The 25,523-nt window shown below is 39.4% G+C and overlaps 1 long non-coding RNA gene across 2 annotated transcripts; it reads left to right on the top strand.

The window, feature by feature from the left end:
* The first annotated feature begins 3,075 nt into the window (after positions 1 to 3,075).
* On the top strand, positions 3,076 to 25,226 carry LOC309529752. 2 transcript variants are annotated; one of them, XR_014218415.1, is made up of 6 exons: positions 3,076 to 3,148; positions 4,802 to 4,900; positions 7,874 to 7,997; positions 24,090 to 24,162; positions 24,662 to 24,794; positions 25,073 to 25,226. It is a non-coding gene; the product is annotated as an uncharacterized lncRNA (long non-coding RNA). The 2 variants fall into 2 exon arrangements; XR_014218416.1 differs by lacking the exon at positions 3,076 to 3,148 and adding an exon at positions 3,569 to 3,668.
* Positions 25,227 to 25,523: the final 297 nt, after the last annotated feature.

Below are 25,523 nucleotides of genomic sequence, written 5' to 3'. Positions count from 1 at the left end.
TTAACTTTCTTATGTGGATACTAGGGTACTAGGGATTTGTGTGGAAGTCATTGCCATGTGCACTTTTTGGTACATTGTATTTGTGTTTTTACTTGGATAGAGGATAAATCTTGCTCTGGGGGGCTGGGGAGATCACTAAAAATTGTTTCCTTTTTTGGTGCCAGGAGCCTTTTCAGCAGATGAATATTGCTATGGTAATAGCAGTGGGTGAATCTGTCGCTTCTGGTTAGTCTCAGTTTCTCATTTTTCCATACTTAAGTTTGGTTCTCCATATTTCCACATCATTCTGAAAATTTTTTATTTAATAATTATTCATGTTCCCCCCCATAATGTACACATTTTCCCAGACAATTTGCACTGTCCTGCTCAAAGTGAACCCCACTAATATAATGAATTTTAGTTATTTTAACAACAACAACAACAATATTTATACACGGCCCATCTGGCTGGGTTTCCCCAGCCTCTCTGGGTGGTTTCCAACAAAATATTAAAAATACATTAAAACATCAGTCATTAAAAACCTCCCTAAACAGGGCTGCCTTCAGATTTCTTCTAAAAGTCAGATAGTTGTTTACTTCCTTGACATCTGATGGGAGGGTGTTCCACAGGGTGGGTGCCACTACTGAGAAGCCCCTCTGCCTTGTTCTCTGTGTACATTTTTATGCACACTTTACCCAAACACATGCATTTTTTTTTTTTTTTTTGCACACATAACTTAGTTGGAAAACTGCATCTCAAAATTCAGAGGAGTTAAAATTGCAAATGCTAGCTGTGTTTTGGTTGGCCCAAATAGTGTTTCAGAATCTTCAGATTAGATAGGTTCACCATTAAATGCAAATGGAATCAAATTTCTCCCTCATCCCTTGAATAGAATCAAGGGATTAAGAAATGTTCCAGGGCATTCAAGCCAATAATTACTTTAGTAATGAGACTGAGTTTTCATTTTGTACACTGTGAACTCAGTAGGTCTTTGAATGATAGCAAGTGCACTGTACTCTGTGTGATCAGGGATAAAATATACAGTAATCATTCTTCTTATCTTCTTCCATCATATCTTTCATCTAAGAAGCTGAAGGCGGTACATGCACTTCTCTCCCTCCCTATTTTTGCTCACAAGAACCCTGCGAGGTATGTTTTGCTGAGAGATGGCAACTGACCCAAGATAACCCTGTTGCATAACATAGGCACCCCTTTTCACATTTCCTGCAGGGACAGAGGCTGCACAGCAATATTGGTGGTGGAGTCAGAAGCGCATTGCCTGTGTCTTCCATAAAGGGATCTTCAGAGATGGTTCAAGACCTTGATTAGATAGACTTTCTCTACTTCTGAATTTTATAAGGATCAAGTCAAAATATAAACATTCCCGACTCTTCGTGACCCCATGGACCAGAGCACGCCAGGCACTCCTGTCTTCCCCTGCCTCCTGCAGTTTGGTCAAACTCATGTTTGTAGCTTCAAGAACACTGACCAACCATCTCGTCCTCTGTCGTCCCCTTCCCCTTGTGCCCTCCATCTTTTCCAGCATCAGGGTCTTTTCCAAGGAGTCTTCTCTTCTCATGAGGTGGCCAAAGTATTGGAGGCTCAGCTTCAGGATCTGTCCTTCCAGTGAGCACTCAGGGCTGATTTCCTTAAGAATGGAGAGGATTGATCTTCTTGCAGTCCACGGGACTCTCAAGAGTCTCCTCCAGCACCATAATTCAAAAGCATCAATTCTCCGGTGATCAGCCTTCTTTATGGTCCCCATGTTTAGGTAGACCTAACCAAGCTGGTGCATTTAGAAATAGGGTCAACGCTGGGTAACAACTTAGCTAGTGTTCCCCGCCTTTCTAAAACAAGGAAAGGTGCAAAAGCCTTACCTTAGGAATGCCCCATGACCATTCATAAAAGGTCTTGGAGGGCCCTGTTCTTATTTTGTTCTGATCCCCCCCCTCCTCTTGTTGGGAGGGATATAACCAGGGCTTTTTTCTAGTCCAAACTCGCTGGAACTCAAGCACCTCTCACGTGGGCGCCATTGCCATTATAAGAGAACAAGGGAGGCATTCATGGTGAGTTCCAGCACCTCTTTTTCTAGAAAAATAGCACTCAGTCAAAAAAAATCTGCTTTGTATGCATGTAGGACACCACAACTTCTATTGGTAGCATCTCCAGGTAGGAGGAACCCTGGAGAGTCGCTTCTAGCTGGTTACACAATACTGAGCTAGATGGATGAATGGTATGATAAGGCAGCTTCTTACATCACTAACACTCTTCGCTAATGATTGTATTATTCCTTTTCTTTCATTGGTTTCTTTGGGGGAAAGGTTGGCTCGGAATTGAGTTGTACTTTGGGAAGCAAAACAACGAAACCTCAACTGAGATGCATGGAAACAATAAATGGTTTTTGGCATGAGCTGGTGGAAGCTCATTAACCACAACCAGAAACAGATAGGTAGCCGTGTTGGTCTGCCATAGTCAAAATAAAAAATTCCTTCCAGTAGCACCTTAAAGACCAACTAAGTTAGTTCTTGGTATGAGCTTTCGTGTGCATGCATGGTATCTGAAGAAGTGTGCATGCACACGAAAGCTCATACCAAGAACTAACTTAGTTGGTCTTTAAGGTGCTACTGGAAGGAATTTTTTATTTTATCACAACCAGAAAGATAGGTAAGAAGTAAAGACAGTCACATGTCGAAGAAAAGACAGAGACACAGCTTTCTGGGGTTTTAGGAAAGAGCCATTCCCAGTCACACCTGGAAACGCCTGGGATTGAACCTGGTCTGATGCTCTGTAATGGCAGAGCAGTTTCCATAACGGCTTTCCCAGTTTGGGGGAAACAAGGCTTCACCAGTCATAGTTTATGAAAGGGAAGGAGACTGGCTGAGCCTTGCTCATGCATTTCCATTTGCAGAGCAACTCACAACAGTATTTTCCAAGCACAATGTGTGTGAGGGGGCGGGGGAAGAGTTCTCCAACAGGAAGGAATGCTAATCACTCTCATAGTCGGTAATATTTAAATCAGCTGATCTACCTGCTTCATTAGAACTGGAAGTGCACATTGGCATTCATATCTTATAATCTCTCTTTCTCTTTTTCTATCAGCATTGAGGTGCCATGAGGAACTCTTACCTTGCTCCGATACTTCTTTTTGGGGGTCTCTTTCTTGCTGCAGGTAAGACATACACAGACATACAGTGGTATCTTGGCTTAAGAACTTAATTCATTCTGGAGGTCGATTCTGAACCTGAAACTGTTCTTAACCTGAGGTTCCACTTTAGCTAATGCTGCCACCGCGCCGCCAGAGCATGATTTCTGTTCTCATCTTGAAGCAAAGTTCTTAACCCGAGGTAGTATTTCTGGGTTAGCAGAGTCTGTAACCTGAAGCGTCTGTAACCTGAAGCGTCTGTAACCTGAAGCGTCTGTAACCTGAGGTACCACTATACAAGCTTCATAAACAATAAGTATGATAGGGATAAAGAACTGGAGACTAGTGGTGCTGGCGAGGCTAATCTGACCTCTCAAGGCTTCCCTTCTCAATCCCATCATAGAACTGAACCCCTCTCCCCTGCTATGCACCTCTTATTTTGTTCTCCTGTGCTTTATGAAAGCAAAGACACAGTCCCCGGTTCAAGACTCATTGCCTGTTGGGAGGGCTATACGAAAGTATGGCTGCTCACCCTATGGAAAAGAAGGTAAGAGAAGTCTTTTTGCCTGGGACTTGGTTCAGGAGTGAGCCTGTGGGTGCGGTAAGTTGTATTCCTTCTTCATGGAGACAAAATACTGCTTAAAATTAGCTGCAGACCAGGAGTTTAGGACGCTGTGGAGAAATTTTCCAGCACAACAGATTCAGCATCACCCAGGAGCAAGGGTTCCACCTTGCTTTACTTCTCTTCCCATGTCAGCAATTGCTTGTAGGATGCTGGTGATGTTCAATATCATTTATTTTGCACTGGGGATGGTGGTATTGTTTAATCATAAGGCGTGGGCTTTAGGTACAGACACATATTTAAAACAGGAGATACTGTGAACTGAATTAGCAGCTTTTTACTCATGCAAGCCATAGACAATTTTTACCATTGAAATTATCTGAAGCAACATGAAGGTGTGATTCACCTTGTTTGTTCTGCATTGTCCTTTTTGCACACACTAATACCATCATTCCCATTGTCTGCCAAAGATTGTGTGCATGTGTGAACCAGCCCCAAGTGGAATATTTGAGTCGGCACTACTGAACGTATTTACAAGTGAAAATCAGGACTTTACTGACAAACCTTTCACTGGATTTCTTCTCGTGGTAGCATATATGATCATCAAGAGCTTCTGGAAAGTTCTTAAAAGGGCTACTTTATTTTATTTTATTTTGTATTGATGAGTATGGCATACAGCCCTCACGGAAAAGCTCACACACATTATGATTGGCAAGATGAATAAAACACAAGGACACTTTTGCTGAAGGGTAGTGAAAGTCTACTGTCTTTATAAATATGCCACCAAGTGGAAGACATGTGGATTTCATGATAACCAAATAACAGTAGTAGTTTTATATTTCCTATTTATAGAAATCTTTGCCATTATTCCGTGGGAACTATTATTATCGCAAGGGTGAAGTTATCTCCAGAGTATGGAGTTGTAGTTTTTTTGTTTGTTGATAACAAGTTGGATTATGTAGCACAACTGCGGAATGACAATAAAAGGTTAGCCCCCCCCCCAAGGAGAGTGAAATTGTTGGGTTCTACTTATTAACGTATGCTTGAAGTAGCCCTGATTAGTTACGCAAAAAGGCTTAATTTTAACTTGTTTTCTCTTTTCTTTTGCTGTTCCGCAGGACTCACAATTGCTAGGAACCTCATAAAGAAGGAATGCATTTGGACAAGGCATTATGTTGGAAGCAATCGAAGAGGTTTATATTGCTGCTATGAAACAGGTAATTATTACTGAACTTGCTTTTTTGTTACATTGCAAGTGTGGTTAAAATCCTGCTAATGTTTTCATCTGCTTATAATGGTCTCCTAAAGTTATTATAAATTTTCCTCATTCTTTTCTGAAGTTCTTGTCCTCTTTGTTTCTGAGCTTCCATTTAATTTTGCCATTTCAGCCTAGTCCATCAACTTTGTTTGCCATTCTTCCTTGGTTGGAATTGTTTCTCTCTTCTATCTCTGAGCTAGCAACATCTGTGCGGCTGTTGTCACGTACATAAAAATTATTTGCTGGTCCCTTGGAATCTTGGTACCTGTTGTTGTTCCGTCGTTTAGTCATGCCCGACTCTTCGTGACCCCATGGACCAGAGCACGCCAGGCACTCCTGTCTTCCACTGACTCCCGCAGTTTGGGCAAACTCATGTTAGTAGCTCCGAGAACACTGTCCAACCATCTCGTCCTCTGTCGTCCCCTTCTCCTTGTGCCCTCCATCTTTCCCAACATCAGGGTCTTTTCCAGGGAGTCTTCTCTTCTCATGAGGTAACCAAAGTATTGGAACCTCAGCTTCAGGATTTGTCCTTCCAGTGAGCACTCAGGGCTCATTTCCTTCAGAATGGATAGGTTTGAGCTTCTTGCAGTCCATGGGACTCCAAAGAGTCTCCTCCAGCACCATAATTCAAAAGTATCAATTCTTTGGCGATCAGCCTTCCTTATGGTCCAGCTCTCACTTCCATACATCACTACTGGGAAAACCATAGGTTTAACTATACGGACCTTTGTTGGCAAGGTGATGTCTCTGCTTTTTAAGATGCTCTCTAGGTTTTTCATCGCTTTCCTCCCAAGAAGCAGGCGTCTTTTAATTTTGTGACTGCTGTCACCATCTGCAGTAATCATGGAGCCCAAGAAAGTAAAATCTCTCACTGCCTTCCCCTTTTATTTGCCAGGAGGTGATGGGACTAGTGGCCATTATCTTAGTTTTTTTGATGTTAAGCTTCAGATCATATTTTGCGCTCTCCTCTTTCACCCTCATTAAAAGATTCTTTAATTCCTCCTCACCTTCAGCCATTAAAGTTGTGTCATCTGCATATCTGAGGCTGTTGATATTTGGTACCTATAATTCATAATAAAAAAGCTTCTGGTTTTTAAAGAAAGGTTATTTTAAACATCTTTTTCATTTCATTATATATCATTTTCCAAAAGGTTTTGATTACCTTACACTCCCACCACATTACCAAACTTACTTATAAATCAAAATCAGGACCTTTAATTGGATTTCTTCTGGTAGTAGCATATACGGTTGTCAAGAACTTCTGGAAAGTTCTTAAAAGGGCTACTTTAAAATCTTGGTATAGATTAGTATGGTATACAGGCCTCACTGAAAAGCTAACACACATGTTGCAACTGGCAGGAAGAATAAAGCACATGAAGGGCAGTGGGGCTTTACTGTCCTTACAAATATGCCAGAAAGTTGAAGACATGGATTTCATAGTATCATAGTATCATAGAATTGGGAGGGACCCAAGGGTCATCTAGTCCAATCCCCTGCAATGCAGGAATCTCAGCTAAAGACAAATGGCCACCCCAACCTTTGCTTAAAAACCTCCAAGGAAGGAGAGTCCACAACCTCCCGAGGGAGTTTGTTCCACTGCTGAACACTTACTTTCAGAAAGATTTTCCTGCTGTGTATTCAAAACTCCTTTCTTGTAACTTGAAGCCTTTGGTTCAATTCCTACCCTCCAGAGCAGGAGAAAACAAGCTTTCCCCCTCTACCGTGTGACAGCCCTTGAGTCATTTGAAGATGGTTAACATATCTCCTCTAGGTCTTCTCTTCTCCAAGCTAAACATACCCAGCTCCCTTGATCATCTTGGTTGCCCTCCTCCACACGTTTCAGATGATACTCAAATAATATTAATAATTTTGTATTTCCTCTTTATAGAAATGTTCACCATTTTTGTGTGGGAAGTGTTAGTATCACAAGGGTGAAGTTATCTCCAGAGTGGAGAGTTGTAATTTTTTTGCTTGTTGAATATGATTTTGCTTATGTAACACAACTGCAAAATGGGTATAAAAACTTAGGGGCTTTGGGTTTTACTTATAATGTATGCTTTAAGTAGACCTAATCAGGTATACAAAATGGCTTTATGTCAGGGGTTCAGGAGCAGAGACGCAGAGAAGGGAGGAAACAGAGAGCGAGGGGGAGGAATCCGAAGGGAGAATGAGTGAAGATGACGACCCGAGATCTCCAAGCCTAAGCAGTGAGTCAGAGGACTCCCAAAAGGGAGCCCCAGTGAGCAGAGCAAGGGGGGGATCCGGGGGGACACCCCAGGAGGAAGGGAACAGAGGAGATTCAGAGAGCAGCAGCTGGAAGTCGGGACCCACGCTCATAACTGAGAGCGGCAGCAGCTGGAAGTCGGGACCCACGCTCAAGACTGAGAGCAGCAGGGAGGAAGGTAGCCAGGCATCGGGTTCCGGAGGCTGTCAGCAGGAGGGAGGGCACGAGTCAGGGGTGGTCACGCCCTCCTCAGAGAGTGAGGCAACGGTTAAGAGGAAGGCAGGGAGTTGGGCGCGCGCGCCAAGTTCAAATGCAGAGGAAGCTGGCGCAGCAAGCAGCCCGGAGAGGGAGCCGGGTCCCAAAGCCCGCCGAAAGGAGGAGGAAGGAAGTGGGGGGTCTTCAGCGTCGGAGGAGTCTAGGAGGGAGGAGACTAGGAGGAGCAGTGGGACCCAGAGACGCAGGGAGAGGCGTAGGAGGTGGAGCAAGGCTAGGGTATTAAGCTGGTGCACAGGGGGCGGAGAGTCAGACGAGACTTCGTCGACCTAGAATGGAAGGTGTAGAGCTGCACGCTGCAGTTCGGACATGAAACTTGTAACTCAATAAAGACTCTTATAAAGTGAACGTTGGCTAGCGTGGTCCTGTGTGAGCTGGGACCTGGTGGCAGCTCTGACACTTTAAAATAAATAAATTCATTTTGCTGTTCCACAGGACCCAAAACTCAGACCAACTCTGTATGCAATAATTATGGTTGCAGCTCCATAAAGATGGTGTGTTTTTGGACAAGGGAGTTTGTCCGAAGCAATTTGAATGGTGTATATTGCTGCAGAAAAGTGTAAGTCCAAATATTGTGGAAAACTCCGTAAGAACAGAAGCCTAACAATGCAGTCCATGATGATGGTGATGATGCTTCTACCTGTATTCTACTGACCATAATTTGAAGCTCTGTTCAGGACTCCAAACTAAATGCATGCAAGTTTTCTATGCAGACAGTGATCTAGGTTGCAGGAATTGAATGTGTGACCTCACTATTCTTTTCACACATTTGCTTCAAAGGCCTGAAGAAGTCTAAATAATTTTGGAGAGGCTATCATTTCCTCTTTTTGGTTGATATAATTATTAGCAAATCTTTGGGGTTAGAGCCAATAGTTTCTTTCTTTCTTTCTTTCTTTCTTTCTTTCTTTCTTTCTTTCTTTCTTTCTTTCTTTCTTTCTTTCCTTCTTTCCTTCCTTCCTTCCATAATCTATATCATCTCTCTCTCTCTCTCTCTCTCTCTCTCTCTCTCTCTCTCTCCTCTCATCTATCTATCTAATAATAATAATAATCCAGAGTTATATGTTACACCTAAGGTCTGTTTCTCAGGTGTCAAAGGTCAGGATAAAGAGGTGCATATTTAGCTTGGGTCACATGTTTATTTTCCATTTCAGAATGGAAATAGTATAACCTCCTCATCCAATGTCTCCTTGGTCAATATGTCCTCAGCTGGAACCTTCTCAGCCAAAACTTCCCCAGCCAATACCTCATCCCATAGTAGACTCTCATCCTGTGAAAACAATAACAGAGTTACCATGGCCATATTACAAGTTTTTGTTAACTCCGCTTTCATGTTTCAAAACATTAAAACAACTTGCATGTTTTCATGTGGGAGTGGGTGAATGTTCAAGGATGCAGAAGCAATTTGCCAGGGCCCCAATTCCACATGCACTAAGCTGACTTTGCAACATTAAAGGAAAAATTCATAAAGGGGCTTCTAAGCATGTTCAGAAGAGTGCACTTAGAAACTTCCACATCATCCGGAACCCTGGTAATGCTGGGTTCCTGACTACATGGAGGTTTCTAGCTGTATATAATCTGAAGCGCCATTCAAGCTTTTACACTATGAAAGTCTGCTTTGTGGGCTGGGATACCATGGTCGGGCTTTTATGTGCAAACCTTCTGCTCTCTTCACACATTCTCTCTGAAAGCCAAAAACTCTTGACATTCAGACGAACAATTTTGCAATTGCGTGGTCTTCTGTTGTTCCGCATGATATTTTACAGGAAATATCTTGGGTTCCACCTTTAATAGTTCTACAGATATCAGTAGTGCCTCTTGCAATGTTCTGGTATTATTATTTTACTTACTTAGAATTTCAAAAGAAATTTAAAGTTCACTCCACATTGTTACTCACAGGCTCTCCAAGTGCCCTTATTTTCCTGGGATGTCCCTGATTTAGAGAAGCTACACCGGTTTCTTTTTGATTATATATATATATATGCTTTTTATTTATTTTCCATTTAATATTATGCATTCACATCCCCATTATCCACTTTACTGCCCTCAACTTCCTTCCCTCCTGCCTCATGACTTTTGAAATTAACCTTTATATCATTGCAATTTATACGTTTTCCAATTCTAATTACACTCATTACAGAATGCCTCAAAATTTAAATAAACAGAAGCAGAATCAGAAGCAGCCGAAGCCGCAGCAGAAGCAGCAGAAGAAGAAGATGCACAATCCTAAGACTATATAATAAAACTGTAATTAGAAACAGAAATGGCTATGAAATTATGGACATGGAATGTTAATGGAATAAATAATAAAGTTAAAAGAAATAAAAATTGAACAAATTTTATTGAAGAGAAAATTGAACATTATTTGTTTACAAGAAACATGTGGCAAGGAAGCACAGAAAAAAATTAATTAACAAAAAATAGGAAATGAATTTATATCTTGAGATAAAAGTAAAAAAAGAGGTGTGGTTTTGTGTATTAGAGATAGATATGAAGCATGGCAGATCTTCAAGGATGAGGAGGGAAGGCAAAAAATTAATAATAGTTGGAATTTACGCACCAAATGGCTCAAAGCCTGAATTTAATAAATCATTGAACAAGAAACTTTTAGATTATATGGATAAAAAATATCATAATGGCAGACTTAAATGGGGTGGTTTCATTGGAAATGGACAGATCAAAAAGAAAAACAGAATCCAAGGAGGAGAAACTACCTAAGACTTTCTTCTCTTTGGTAGAAAGCTGCAATCTAATAGACATTTGGAGATTAAGACACCCATTGGACAATTCCTGTTCTTCTCAGAGCCTAATCAATCAGCTGGAAGAACAGACTACTTTTGGATATCCAGCAAATTAGCAATAAGGATTACAAAAGTAGAAATTCAACCAAAAACTTTATTGGAGCATAATTCATTTTTTTTTTAATTAAGAGGAATAGATAAATCAACTTTTCGATGGAGATTGAATGGTAGATTGAATGGTAGATCAGGAAATAAATGAATGAAAAGGCACAAAATGAAATAAATGAAAAGGCACAAAAAACCTTAAAAGACTATTTCAAAATTAATCTGAATGAAGAGACAAAAATTAGTACTATATGGGATGCAAGCAAAGGTGTAATGAGAGGTTTTTCCATACAGCAAAATAGCTTTAAGAAAAAATAAGAGAAAAGAAGAAATCAGAATTATTAAATCATATTATGGAAAATGAAAAGACATTAATCAGTAAACCTAGTGTTACAAAAGGTAAACAAAATATTAAGATGTTACAAACACAATTCTCAATGATTATAAATCAGGAGACTGAATGGAAAATAAAGAGGATGAGACAGAAAAAAATTGAATTAGAGAATAAACCAGGAAAATTGTTAGCATGGCAATTAAAGAAAAGACAGTGCCAAAAGACAAGTTAGTTGAAAATCTGAAAGAGATTAGAAAGAATTTTTAAAATTTCTATAGACAATTATATAAAGCTGGAAAAGAAAACGGTCGGCGCCAGTGTTTAATGGCGGTCCTTGCCTCAAGCTCCGAGGGAGGACTGCTCCGCAAGTTCGGGTCTGACCCGCTACGGCGAGCGGGGGACCCCTAAAATCGCAGGCGCTGAAGCCTGTGAACAAGGAGACTCGGCGGGCACCCTTCGCGCCCCCCGGTACTGCGAAAGAGCCTTTTTAAAGGCTACGGAGCGGCATCGGGTGTGAGCGCGGTGCTGAGAGTCGTTACCCAGCCTGCGGAGTGAAGCCGCGTCGCCATTGAACAGAGAGTGCCGATTCCTTCCTGAAACTGAAATTGGACTGTAAAACCCGTGAGTAAGACTAACAGACAGAATGGGACATTTAAATTGATTTTGAGAAATTTGGCTGAAAACGGGGAAGGCATAAAGTAAGGAAGTCTGCCTCCCCGGACTGCATGATAAATAAAGCAACGAAACAGCAAAGCTGCATTTAAATGAAGGCTAACTTTTAAGCTGTCAAAACCTGACATCGGACTTAAACTTCCCCCCAGTAAGCAGGAGAAGGGGGGAAGTAAAATTGGAAATTTATAAACCTGTTTGAAGGAAGCGGAGGAAAAAGATCTTCCACTGTCAAAAACCCTGAGACGGGCTGCCGGAGTAAGGCACCGGGGAACTGAACTGTCAATTTAAACTGGATACAAAGTTGGGGTTTTGACTGAAACAAAGTTATAAGACTTTAATGGAGTTATTTCGTGAACATCTGAGGATACTGAAACTGTAATAAGAACTTTAACGGTGGACTTTTGGGCTTTTTGTTTTTGGATTCTTTGTTCTCTGTCTTATGTGTTTCTGACTTTTTAAATTGGATACAATTAATGCTCCCTCTAGAGGACTTAAAGAAAATTTGCTACTGTGAGAGGAAAAGAGTGGAACTTTCCACTTCTAAGCCTTTCCTGTGAGAACTGACCTTGAGGATATGAGTGGCCAACCAGAAGAGATAACAACTAGATCCAAAGCAAAACAAACTCAGCAAACTCAAAAGAAAAGGGGTTCGATGCAAGGCACAATACCAGCTGGACAGGAAAAAGTACCAACTGCATCTATGGAGTCAATGACACAGGCATTGCTTAAAATAAACTAGTCTTTGGAAGCCTTGACAAAGCAGTCAGCGGAGAATACAAAAAAACTGAATGACTTGACAGCAAGATTGGATTTGAACACGGCAAGTGTAGCTTCTAATACAGATTCTATAAATAAACTTATTCAAGAAAATTCTGAAACAAGAAAGATTGCTCAAAGTGCAAAAGATACAGCAGAAGAGACTAAGAGGGAGCTTGCACCAATTACAAAAAAGGTGAATGAACATGATGCAACTTTGTCTTTGTGGGAACTCCAGAGAAAGGAGAAAAATCTTAAATTAAGACTAGTTCCAGAGGGCGAGAAAGACAATCTTGCAGAATTCCTCACAGAAAATATTCTGAAATTTTGGCAGGACGAATTTCAGGAGGAAGAACTTGAAATAACAACGGCCTTCCGGTTGGGCAGAAGGCAGGGCAAGAAGCCTAGGGATTGCTTGATTACATTGAGATCCAAAGAAGAAAGAGACAAAATACTAAATCTACACTATCAAAAGGCTCTTGTAATCCAGAATTGTCAAGTTCAGATCTTTAAAGACATCCCTAAATACATTTTGGAGGTGAGGGCCTTTTATAAAGATTTGGTTTACCTTCTGAAGAAGAACAATATACCTTTCAGGTGGGAGTTCCCACAAGGATTGTCTTTCAACTATACAGGAAGGAAGATCAAAATAAAAACAGTTCAAGACAAAGAACTGTTTTTGGAAAGAAACCAGGAGGACCTACAGAAAGGAACAGTAGATACAACAGTAGAGAAAGAACCGACAGACATTGCAAATCTCTCATTTGGACTTCTATTACCATCGGAGGAGGAACAAAAACTTGGAGCATTTGGAGGAGTAGGTACATAGTACCAAAATGTCTCTGCAACTTCTTAGCTGGAATTGTAATGGTCTGAACCTTCCCAGGAAAAGACGCCAAGTTTTTCATATCTTGAAGAGAGAGCAATTGGACCTAATATGCTTACAAGAAACGCATGTGACCAGGATACACAGGAAATTACTTATAAACAAGAGGCTTGGAAAAGAATTTATTTCATCAGATAAAGTTAAAAAAAGAGGTGTTGTGATTTATGCAAAAGAGAAATTGGCTCCTAAAATGATTTTTAAAGATGAACAAGGAAGATACCTGGCAATAGAAATACAAGTTCAAGGAGAAAAAATTATGATATTGGGAATATATGCACCAAATGAGGGGAAGGCGGAATTCTTCAAGAGGTTGCATGAGACTTTAATGGACTATTTGGACTTTAAAATTATAATGATGGGAGACATGAATGGTGTTGTCTCCACTAACATGGATAAGGCACAGAGACAAATAATCTCTAAGGATGGAAGACTTCCAAAGACTTTTTTTGAGATGACTGAAACACTGGACTTGATTGACATTTGGAGAGTAAGGAACCCTCTGGAGAGGGAGGGAACTTTTTTCTCTGAAGCCAAAATGACTTGGACAAGGATTGACCAAATTTGGGTAACTAGTTGTATGGCACCGAAGATAAAAAAAGCAGAAATCTGCCCAAAGACTTGCTCCGACCATAACACAGTGAAGATGGAGATGAAACTAACAACAACTGGAACCTTCAGATGGAGGATGAATGACAACCTATTTAGAGATGAAGAGATCTACAAAAAGGCCCAAAAAACATTGAAAGATTACTTCGAGATAAATTTGAGAACTGATGTGGAAAAAAGAATAATTTGGGACGCTAGCAAGGCCGTGATGCGAGGTTTCCTAATACAACAAAATTCCATAAAGAGGAAAAAACAGAATGAGAGGAAAGAAAAACCTCTGGAAAAGATAAAGGAAGCTGAAAAGAAATTGAGGTCTAAACCAAAGTCTCATGAGATTTTGAGAGAAATAAAGTATTATCAGACGCAATATATGGAATTGATGAATCAAGAGATAGAATGGAAGATAAAGCAAATGAGACAAAGAACATTTGAATCGGCAGACAAATGTGGGAAACTTCTGTCATGGCAACTGAAAAAGAGACAAAAATTGAATACTGTGACAAGTCTGGAAATGGAGGGAAAAATTATCCACAAACCAAATGAGATAAATAATTGTTTTCAAAGTTTCTTTAGGAAACTATATGCACAAGGGCCGGTTAATGAGCAGGAAATAGAAGAATTTATTAAAAAGTACGGATTACCAAAGATCTCAGATCAAAGTAAAAGGATTTTGAATGAGAAAATAACAGGACAAGAAATAGAGGATGCCATTCTGAAGATGAAACTGGGAAAATCTCCAGGACCAGATGGTTTGACTGCTAGATATTACAAGGCATTGAAGGAATGGACAATACAACCATTGAAGGAGGTCTGTAATGAAATTTTGGAAGGGAAAAAGGCACCTGAATCGTGGAAAGAAGCTTTCATTTCACTTATACCGAAAACAGAGACTGAAAAGAACCAGGTTAAAAACTACCGCCCTATATCATTACTTAATGTGGATTACAAAATCTTTGCAGACATTTTAGCAAAAAGACTGAAGAGAGTTTTGGTGGAGGAGATTCATAAGGACCAAGCAGGCTTTCTCCCAGGGAGACATATGTCAGACAATGTAAGGAACATTATAGACATTTTAGAGTTGTTGGAAGTAAATATTAACAGAAAGGCAGTGATAATTTTTGTGGATGCGGAGAAAGCCTTTGATAATATTTGTTGGACCTTTATGAAGAAGAATCTTCAAGGGATGGGGGTAGGCCAAGGATTTGAAAATGGTATAGGTGCTATATACTTTAAGCAAAAAGCAAAGTTGATTGTGAACAATGTGGTCACGGAAGAGATTCCTATAGAAAAAGGTACACGACAGGGATGCCCAATATCACCCTTACTTTTCATAACAGTCCTGGAGGTTTTGTTAAACATGATTAGAAGGGACCAACTGGTTAAAGGTGTTCAGCTCGGAGCTAAAAACTATAAACTAAGGGCATTTGCAGATGACCTAGTATTGACTTTGCAACAGCCAGAGACTAGTACCAAAAGAGTTTTAGAACTAATTGAGGAATTCGGTCAAGTAGCAGGATTTAAACTGAACATGCAAAAAACTAAAGTGTTAGAGAAAAATCTAACAATGGCAGAAAAAGAGAAGTTTCAGAGTGAAACAGGTTTAATGATAACAAAAAAGGTGAAATACCTGGGTGTGAACTTGACTTCTAAAAATGCAAACCTATTTAAAGACAATTACGATAAATGTTGGACAGAGGTGAAGAAAGATCTAGAAATATGGTCAAGGTTGAGACTTTCCTTGTTAGGCCGAATTGCTGTTATTAAGATGAATGTATTGCCTAGAATGTTGTTTTTATTCCAGACACTCCAGATCTTGGATAAGATGGACTGTTTCAAGAGGTGGCAAAAAGACATATCAAAATTTGTCTGGCAGGGCAAAAAGCCCAGAATAAACTTCAAGATCTTAACTGATGCAAAAGATAGAGGGGGTTTTGCCCTGCCGGACTTGAGACTTTATTATGAATCGGCAGCTTTTTGCTGGCTGAAACAATGGCTACTTCTTGAGAATACAGACATTCTGGACTTGGAAGGGTATGACAATAGATTTGGTTGGCATGCATATATATGGTATGATAAGGTAAAACTGCATAAAGGCTTTAAAAACCATATTGTTAGGAAAGCACTGTATAATGTTTGGATAAGATATAAGGATTTATTGGAAAGTAAAACTCCCAGGTGGTTATCACCAATGGAGGCTAAAGAGATAAAAAAATTAAATATGGAGTCCAAATGGCCAAAATATTGCGAAATTTTAGAACAAGATGGTGAAAGAGTTAAATTGCAGAGTTTTGACAAACTAAAGTCCAAAGTACGAGACTGGTTGCACTACCATCAGATAAATGAGGTATTTAAACAGGACAGGAAAATAGGTTTCCAGATGGAGAGGTCGAAATTAGAAACAGAACTGTTAGAACCCAATACTAAGAACTTGTCGAGAATGTACAATTTGCTGCTGAAGTGGAATACACAAGATGTAACAGTAAAATCAGCTATGATCAAATGGGCACAAGACATAGGTCATGACATAATGTTTGATGATTGGGAACAGTTATGGAATACAGGTGTTAAGTTTACGGCTTGTAATGCACTGAGAGAGAATATAATGAAAATGATCTACAGGTGGTACATGACCCCAGTCAAACTTGCAAAAATTTATCATTTGCCTAGTAATAAATGTTGGAAATGTAATGAGACTGAAGGTACCTTCTACCACCTTTGGTGGACCTGCCCGAGGGTAAAGGCCTACTGGGAAATGATCTATAATGAAATTTAAAAAGTCCTTAAATGGACATTTTTGAAAAAAACCAGAGGCCTTTCTCCTGGGCATGGTGGGCCAATTGGTGTCAAGGAAGGACAAAACATTTTTTATGTATGCTACTACAGCGGCAAGAATTCTTCTGGCAAAGTATTGGAAGACGCAGCAGCTACCCACTCTGGAAGAATGGCAAGCGAAGGTGATCGAGTATATGGGAATGGCAGAGATGACCGGCAGAATCCGTGACCAGGGGAGTGAGACGGTGGAAGAAGATTGGAAGAAATTCAAAAAATATCTTAAAGACTGTTGTAAGATTGACGATGGCTGAGATGTTATGGTCATAAGAAATAGAGAATTGCAGCTGTAAATCACAACTCTAAAGAATGTAAAATGAAAATGAGTGATTTAATTGAACGAAGGGTTGCTGAGAAAGGGTTAACATAAGGATGCAGAAAAAGGGAGGTATGGGGAGGTCCGGGAAATAAGGTGTATGAAAATAAGTTTAAGAAATTATACATGTTTATTTGTTTGTATGTTTTGTATTGTTTTGTTTTACTATCTGTTTTATTATATGTTTGGAAAAGCAATAAAAATTATTATTATATAAAAAAAAAGAAAACGTAGCTGGAATCGAAAAATAATTTAAAAAAGAAAATGTGCGAAAAAATTCTGAAAGAGAAAAAAGACTGATTGAATGAACCAATAACAGTAGAAGAAATACAAACAGGAATTAAAGACTTAAAAATTGGAAAGGCCCCAGGACCTGATGGATTTACTGCAAAATGTTATTAAAAATTAAGCCAAATTATGCTGTGACCGTTGAAAGAGGTCATGGATAACATTTTAGAAAAGGGAGATATCCCAGGGACATGGAAAGAGGCATTTATTAACATTGATCCCAAAACAGGATGTAGATTTACTTCAGAACAAAAATTACAGGCGAATCTCGCTATTAAATAATGATTACAAAATGTTTGCAAGTATACTAGCAAACAGACTAAAAAGAGTGTTAAAGGATATGATACATGAGGACCAAGCTGGCTTTCTTCCTGGTCGACAGATGAAAGATAATGTAACAAATATACTCGATATAATAGAATATCTGACTAGCAAGAATGACAAGCAAACAGCATTAATAGTTATAGATGCTGAGAAGCTCTTTGACAATATTTATTGGGAATTTATTATAGAAAACTTGGAATTAATGGAAATGGGACAGTTTTTTATAAAAAGGGATCAAAGCAATCTATTCAGATCAAAAAGCTAGATTTATTGTAAACGGTGTGTTAACTGATAATTTTGAAATTATGAAGGACACCAGACAAGGTTGTCTGTTATCACCATTATTGTTCATTACAGTCCTGGAAGTCCTTCTAAGAGATATGAGAAAAACTGATAATATTAAAGGAATTTGTGTCAGTCGAAAAATATATAAATTGAAAGCCTTTGCGGATGATTTAGTTATAACCGGTGCAATGGAAGCACTAGAAAGAATAGAAGAATTTGGACAGGTGACAGATTTTAAATTAAATAATAAGAAAGAGAAAATTCTAGTTAAAAATATGGACCAACATTTAAAGGACGAACTGCAACAAAAAATAGGTATTGAAGTGGTAAAAAAGTTAAATATTTAGGAGTCTAGTTAACACCAAAAATATATGTATTTGTTTAAAGATAACTACACACCTATATGGAATGGTATCAAAAGAGACTTAGAAGTGTGGGGAAGAATGAAGCTATCCCTGTGGTGTAGGATTTCAGTGATCAAAATGAATGTGTTACCCAAAATGCTATTTTTATTTCGAACAAGCCCAATTATAAATGGTGTAGCTAATTTCAAAGGGTGGCAAAAAGTAATTACAAAATTTAGCTGGCAAGGGAAAAAACCAAGAATAAAATTTAAATTACTTACAGCTGTTAAAGAAAGAGGAGGTTTCTCCCTGACAGATTTGAAATTGTACTATGAAGCTTCTTGCCTATGCTGGTTAAGGGAGTGAATATTGTTAAAAAATACAGATCTATTAGATCTGGAAGGATTTGACAATAGGTTTGCGTGGCATGCATATTTATGGTATGAGAAGGTAAAAGTCCATAAAGATTTTCTGAACGACATAATTCGAAAATCAGTCTATGGGGTGTGGAATAGATATAAGAATTTATTAGAACATAAACACCATGGTAGCTGTCACCGTTAGAGGCAACAACAATTTTATCCTAAATTCATTCTCAATTGCATAATTCACCTCCTCTTCCTACAGGTTTAACCATCCTGCTAATTCCACAATCAATCTGGTCTTAATGAACTCTCCTGCAACTTCCAGTATTGCTCTAAATCTCAAATTAAGTTCTTTTTGCCTCACTTCCATCATCGCTAAAGAATCTCAGGTCTCCTCTTGTAATTTGGCCAATTCTGCAACTTCTGCTTTAACCTTCTCACCATCTTTTCTCATCTCTTTCACTTCTTTTTGTGTTTTTCTAATGGCATCATCCAGAGCTTGCATTTTTATCTTAATATCTTGTACAGTTTCCCCTAATTCCAATGATTTAGTTGACAGTTCTCTAATTTGTCCCATCAAATCTGCCACTGATTGGTCAATTTTCTTTTTCATAGCTGTTAGTTTACTCTCTATATTTTTTCCACTATCTTTTATGTCCCTTTTTATCTCAGCAAACATTTCCAAAATTTTACTAGATTCTGGGTCTTGCCTTGAAGCTCTCCTTTCGCCTGGTGTTGTTCCAACCCCTCCCTTTTTTGTTGCCATTTTGCTATTTTTTATAAACTTATATTTTTTTTCAAGTCTTAGACACTTTTAAAATCCTAATTTCTGAATTGCAGTTTTTGAAATTGCCAATAGATGTCGCCCACTCTATAAAAGCAGAGAGGGACATGAAAAACAACAACCCATAAACTAAAGAGAACTGCAATTTCCCTCTTAGCCACTAGATGGTATCAGTGGTCAAATTACTTCACCTTCCCTTGTTTTGTATGCAACCGCTTGCTTATTTGCCAACCAAGTAAGTTCTCAAAACAAAAGCCGTTACTATTTTTAACTTTTCACTCTCCACTTTTGGTTTCTTTGTTAGGCGGCCTTCAGGATGTAGGATGAAAATAAAGGAAAAAACCAATAAGTTTTTTTTCAAATAGTCAAAATGAAGTCTCTTTGGCTGCTTCTATATGTGCCTGATGCACAAAAAAGAAAGAAAGAAAGAAAGAAAGAAAGAAAGAAAGAAAGAAAGAAAATAAAAAGAAAGGGGGGAGGGAAGCAAAACTTTCCACTGATTTAAAAAACAAACATTGAGAGGACAATTCACACACAATACGAAATCTACTTTCAATTTCTTTGTTAAACTGACTTCAGGGCATAGAAAAACAAAAGCTCCAGCTCAATACAAAATCTCTTTGGCCGCTTCTTTATTTGCCTAATGCACCAGAAAAAAGAAGGGGGGGGGCAGAAACACCCACCAATATAAAGGGCAAACAAAGGGGGGGGGAGGTGGTAGGAAAAATTAAATATATCCAAGATAGCCCAGACAAAGTCACAATCTACCAATTACTTCAACCTAATCCGATTGATCAAAGGACTTTAAGATGCAAATTGGAAAAAGCTCTGTGTGTCACCCCACTCTCTAATCTCGGTGCAGCCTCCCCAAGGATGGAAGAGAAGCTGCCCCAGTTTCTGATTTGATTCCAGAATGTCCCACTTTTCCTTAGGATGTCCCTATTTTCATCGGAGAAATATTGGAGGGTATTGAGTTATTGTGATCCAGCAGCAAGCAGCTATGACTCTCTGCAGCTTGTTTCTTTCCTTCTCCCCACTTGCATCACACCAAACTAGCTACACAAAGCTTCTGCCTACAATATCTTCCAACTCTGTATTCAAATCCCCTGGCTTTTATCTGCAGAGCGAGATAGGGCCCCACTCAATTGCCTTTACACATTTAGTCTTTTGATCCTGTGTTGTCTTAATCATTATCCCCAGGCTATAACCCTTAGAAGGAAACCAGCTTTATCATTCAACCCTTAATTGAATCCTAACATTTGCTTGATCTGGAATCTAGGGTGTCTTGCACCCACAGACTCATAACGGCTGCCAGAGCCTGTATTTCCCAGCTCAATCACTGAGAGGATTGAGAGCAGTACTCTTAGTTGTCCTCCATGTTACCGAGGTCTGACTGGCTTCAAATAAAAGTATTTAGTGTCACCAGTCCTGTTCTGTGGAACACTTCCGAGGGTAGATTTCGCAGGCATCCTTGCTATTGACTTTCAGGCATCTCCTGAGAAGCTTTTTATGTCAACAAGCCTCTGCAACTCTTTAAATTTTCTTAATTGGCCATAGTCACCTTCAATGATCATGTCACATTGTTATTAATTGTCTTTTGTTTCATTGTGCACATATTTTATGAGATAAAGGTAAAGGTACCCCTTTATAAATACTTCTATAAATAAATGCATTTCCAAGAAACTCCACAAAATTCTGCAATAAACTGTCAGAACATTTCAATCCCCCTGCAAGTGCCTACAACAATTAATCTTTTGATCTAAATTGCTGAGACCATAAAGTCCAAACACAAGAGGAGGGGAGAGACCTAAATGTAATTGAGCTTCTCCTTGATTTAAAATGTCTGAGACCATAAAATCCTAAAATGAAAAATGAGACAGAAATGTAATTTCAGATCATTTCTAATTTAAGTGTTGCCTGTAGCTACTCACCCAATCCAGGCAGACCCTGTTACTCTCCAGTTCAGATCCCCTTCTTATATCCTTCCATAATAATAAAGCTGTATGACCTTTTTCTGTGACATGGTTTATGATAATGTGACAAACTTACTGGCTTTTCTGTACGGTTCCTGGATGTGCTTCTCTAACGCAGCAGCCAATGACACCCACATCCAATTTGAGGCCATGGCGTCCCTGTGGGAGTTGTTATCATTCATGGTTCTGAAACAATCCTCCAACTCAGTTACTCTACGCTTTCCTTGATGAGATAAAAGAAACTTTTCCTACCCCCTTAAAAAGGGGAGTTAAAAGTAGATCAATAACAAGCTCTATTCATATAATCCAATGGAATAAAATGGCCACATAACCCACACGTTAAACCAAGGGTGGTGAAACTTTTTCAGTCCAAGGACTACATTTCCTCGGAAACCAACTTTCTGTTGGAAGCCAACTTTTCAGGGGACAGCTAGTAGTGTTTGAGAACAGAAGCAAAAATGTTCTTCTTGAGAACACTGATATTCTGGATTTGGAAGGGTTTAACAATGTATTTGGATGGCGTGCATACTTGTGGTACGACAAGGTAAAAGCTCATAGAGCTTTCAAGAACCATATTGTCAGGAAAGCAGTGTTTAATGTCTGGATCAAATACAAAGACATTAGAAAATAATACGGCAAGGTGGTTGTCACCAATGGAAGCCAAGGCTCAGAAAAGACTCAATATGGAGGCCAAATGGCCGAAATATTGGGAAATATTAGAAAAAGATGGAGATACTTGGAGACTGCAGAGTTTTGAGAAACTAAAAGACAAAGTGCGAGATTGGCTACACTATGCTCAGATCAGGGAGGCTTTTAATTTGGATAAAAAAATAGGCTTCCAGGTGGAAAAATCGAAATTAGAAACAGAACTGTTAGAACCTAAAACTAAGGTGCTTTCAAAAATGTATAACTTGCTGTTAAAATGGAACACACAGGATGAAACGGTTAAATCAGCTAGGACATTGGGTATAACATTATGTTTGCTGACTGGGAACGGTTGTGGACCACCGGTGTGAAATTTACGGCATGTAATGCCTTGAAAGAAAATATTATGAAAATGATATATAGGTGGTACATGACCCCAGTCAAGCTTGCAAAAATATACCATTTGCCTGACAATAAGTGTTGGAAATGTAAAGAAACTGAAGGAACATTCTTTCACCTTTGGTGGACGTGCCCTAAGATTAAGGCCTTTTGGGAAATGATCTATAATGAGCTAAAAAAGGTATTTAAATACACCTTCCTTAAGAAACCAGAGGCCTTCCTTTTGGGCATTGTCGGCCAATTGGTGCCAAAGAAGGACCGGACTTTTTTTATGTATGCGACAACAGCAGCAAGAATACTCATCGCAAAGCATTGGAAGACTCAAGATTTGCCCACGCTGGAAGAATGGCAGATGCAACTGATAGACTATATGGAACTGGCAGAAATGACTGGCAGAATCCGGGACCTGGGAGAAGAGACAGTGGAAGAGGACTGGAAAAAGTTCAAGGACTACTTGCAAAAGTATTGTAAATTGTATGAATGTTAAGATGATGCAGGATAGAAAATGATCTGGCATTAGTAAATTAGTGGAAAGATGCATGAAAATAAGTGAACCATGAGAACAAGGTTGAAATTTTGATTAACAGCAGGTTAAATTTAAATATCTAAATATTTGAAAATAAAGTTCAAAATTGGAGATATAACTTCTGAAAATTACATAATAAGATTTGAAAGAAGGTGAAGTACTGCTGAATACAATTTTATAAATGGGAACGCAGGAAAGGGAGATGTGAGGAAGTCCGAAAGGAAGGTTTATGGAAGTTTGGTTTAGTGAAAATTAACTATGCTGTATTTTATTTGTTCTGTGTTTGTTTTTTCTGTTTTTATTTTTCTTTTTTCTTCATGTTGGTGATGGTGTTTTATGTGTTGGGTGATGTATTTAAAACCTTTAATAAATATCTTATGGAAAAAAAGAGAGAGAGAACAGAAGCAAAAATGGGTGTAGCAGGGGATGTTGATTTAATATCATATTATTTATTCCCCATCTAGATAAGCTAAAAGCATTATCATAATTCTAGAACACGTTTTAGCCAGGCAAAAGCACTACGGTAAAGGTAAAGGACCCCTGGATGGTAAAGTCCTGTCAAAGGCGACTACGGGATTGTGGTGCTCATCTCGCTTTCAGGCTGAGGGATCCAGAATTTGTCCACAGAAAGCTTTCTGGGTCATGTGGCCAGCATGACTAAACCACTTCTGGCACAATGGGATACTGTGATGGAAACCAGACCACACGGAAGCACTGTTTACCTTCCCGTCGCAGCGGTACCTATTTATCTACTTGCACTGGTCTGCTTTCGAACTGCTGGGTGTCTAAACAACTCATTTATCAGTCACAAGGCTGCGGCTATGGAAGAAACCTCCATCAGGTTATATATGTGTGTAAATAAACCATAAACCATAAAGACACCACAGTCTCTGCTATGCCTCATTTCCCAGAAGGAAACATGGGTAGTGCGCCTGGAACTCCCTGGAAAACTGAACTGCTCTGAGATCAGAGGTGGTGTGTAAAATTATCCTGGATATAAGTTGTCCAGGGCTTTATATAGCAACACACAAGCTTTGAAGCTAGCCTAGTAGCATATAGGCAGGCAGTGCAGGTTGTCACATGCTGTTGGCTGTCTGCCCCCACCAGCAGTCCAGCTGCTACATTCTGTAATTAAGCATCTCACGATGCTGTTCTATTGAGTTCTGTGGGACTCAGCCTCCAATGTTTTGGCAGCTTGCTTGTGAATCAGTCCCACTCAATGCAAAGGTATTTGCTTCGGAATATATGTATAGGGCTGTGTTATTAGGCAGCAATTCTAGAAACACTTACTTGGGAGAAGGTATTCGGGAGTTCCACATACATCTCCATGCATGTTTATTATTCATTCATTTAGCAAGATATATAAACTGCTCAAAGAGCTTTAAGTGGTGTCCATAAGGGAATTATTATTGACTGAAGGTGAAAAATAAGAGTGCGTGTCTCACTTTAGCTTCTTGTTCCCTCCTCTCTTTTAAGATACAACATCCTGCCATGAAGATCTTGTCTATTCTTTCTGTGGTTTTCATCCTGTCATTTCTGGTTGCTCCAGGTAAGTTGTATTTAATAATAATAATAATAATAATAATAATAATAATAATAATAATAATAATATCTTTATTGTCATTGCCCCCTTCGGGGACAACGAAATTACTTGCAAAGGGATTCTTTTGTGGCAAGGCAGGTGACTCCACAATGAACTGAAGAGATTTGAGGTTCCTACTGTTCTTCCCACCTGGAAACTATTTTTAAACTGACCTCTAACATCTCTGAAAAATCAGGAAAATTCTGCATGGGTCCATGACCTTTTGCACCTTGCCCTGGTGAAAATTCCAAATATTATGTAGATTAAATTGCTTGTGAGATGACAGCATAGTTAAATTTAGCAGTTAACAAATAGAGTATTTTTCTCTCTGTCTGTTTTTTTAAGTAGTCAGAGTGAGAGTGAGAATGAGAGTGAGAGAAGGAGAGTCCAGTAGTCCAGAACTCCAAGATCTGGGGTGAAATTTGCAAGTATCCCTAATTCTGACCAACTCTTTCTTTCTATACAGGATTCACACACATAGGAATCACCAGTCGCGAACAATGTGAATATTTTTAAGGCAAATGCCTTCTATTCCAATGTGAAGAAAACTGGAGAAAAGGTGGGAAATGTGCTGCAGATGTGTATTGTTGCAGTCAAGAGTAAGTGCAAAAAATCAAGATTCCCAGTTATTAATGCAGCTTTGTTTACTCCACTAGCAACTTGGGGGCTATAGACTCCCCATTTCAGACTCACACTAAAAGAAGTTTGATCTTGAGATATAAATAGATGCTGCATGTGCCCAGTGACTGACTCTGCCAGGAATGGAGAGAATGGTGTTTGCCTTGTCTTAAGCAGCTATTCCGTAGACCAGAGGGAACTTCGCCTCCCAGCATTACTGACCTCACTCATTTTGGTCCCCATGTTCTTCTTCCCACAGCCCTAGTATTCCAGAAATGAAAGAAGAAAGCTAGATTTGCCAGCAAGATCCGCCAGTGAATGAATGCACTGTTGTTGCCCTTGCAGCTGCTAAGCCCATCACTTCCACCGAATATGACCCAAACACTTCAGCAGTTCAGCTTTCCTTCTTTTCTTCTCCATGTCTTGCGTGAATTTTAGTAATAAAAATGGATGCAACGGCTTCCTGGATTTTATATTTTCAAACACAAGGGACTTGTCATTCTGTGTTTCCCAGCATTGCTCTCACACACCTGGAAGAAAGAGTTGGGACAGAAGTACTTGGATAATGAACACTATAATTCAGTAAAAAGGTAAAGGTAAAGGTACCCCTGCCCGAACGGGCCAGTCTTGACAGACTCTGGGGTTTGTGCGCCCATCTCACATCTATTGGCCGGGGGCCAGCGCTGTCCGGAGACACTTCCGGGTCACGT

Source organism: Podarcis vaucheri (genome assembly GCF_965113315.1).
Source record: "Podarcis vaucheri genome assembly, chromosome: 3".
In the NCBI taxonomy this organism is placed as follows: Eukaryota; Metazoa; Chordata; class Lepidosauria; order Squamata; family Lacertidae; genus Podarcis; species Podarcis vaucheri.
Note: the sequence above shows the minus strand (reverse complement) of the source record. Positions and strands in the feature narration are given on the sequence as shown.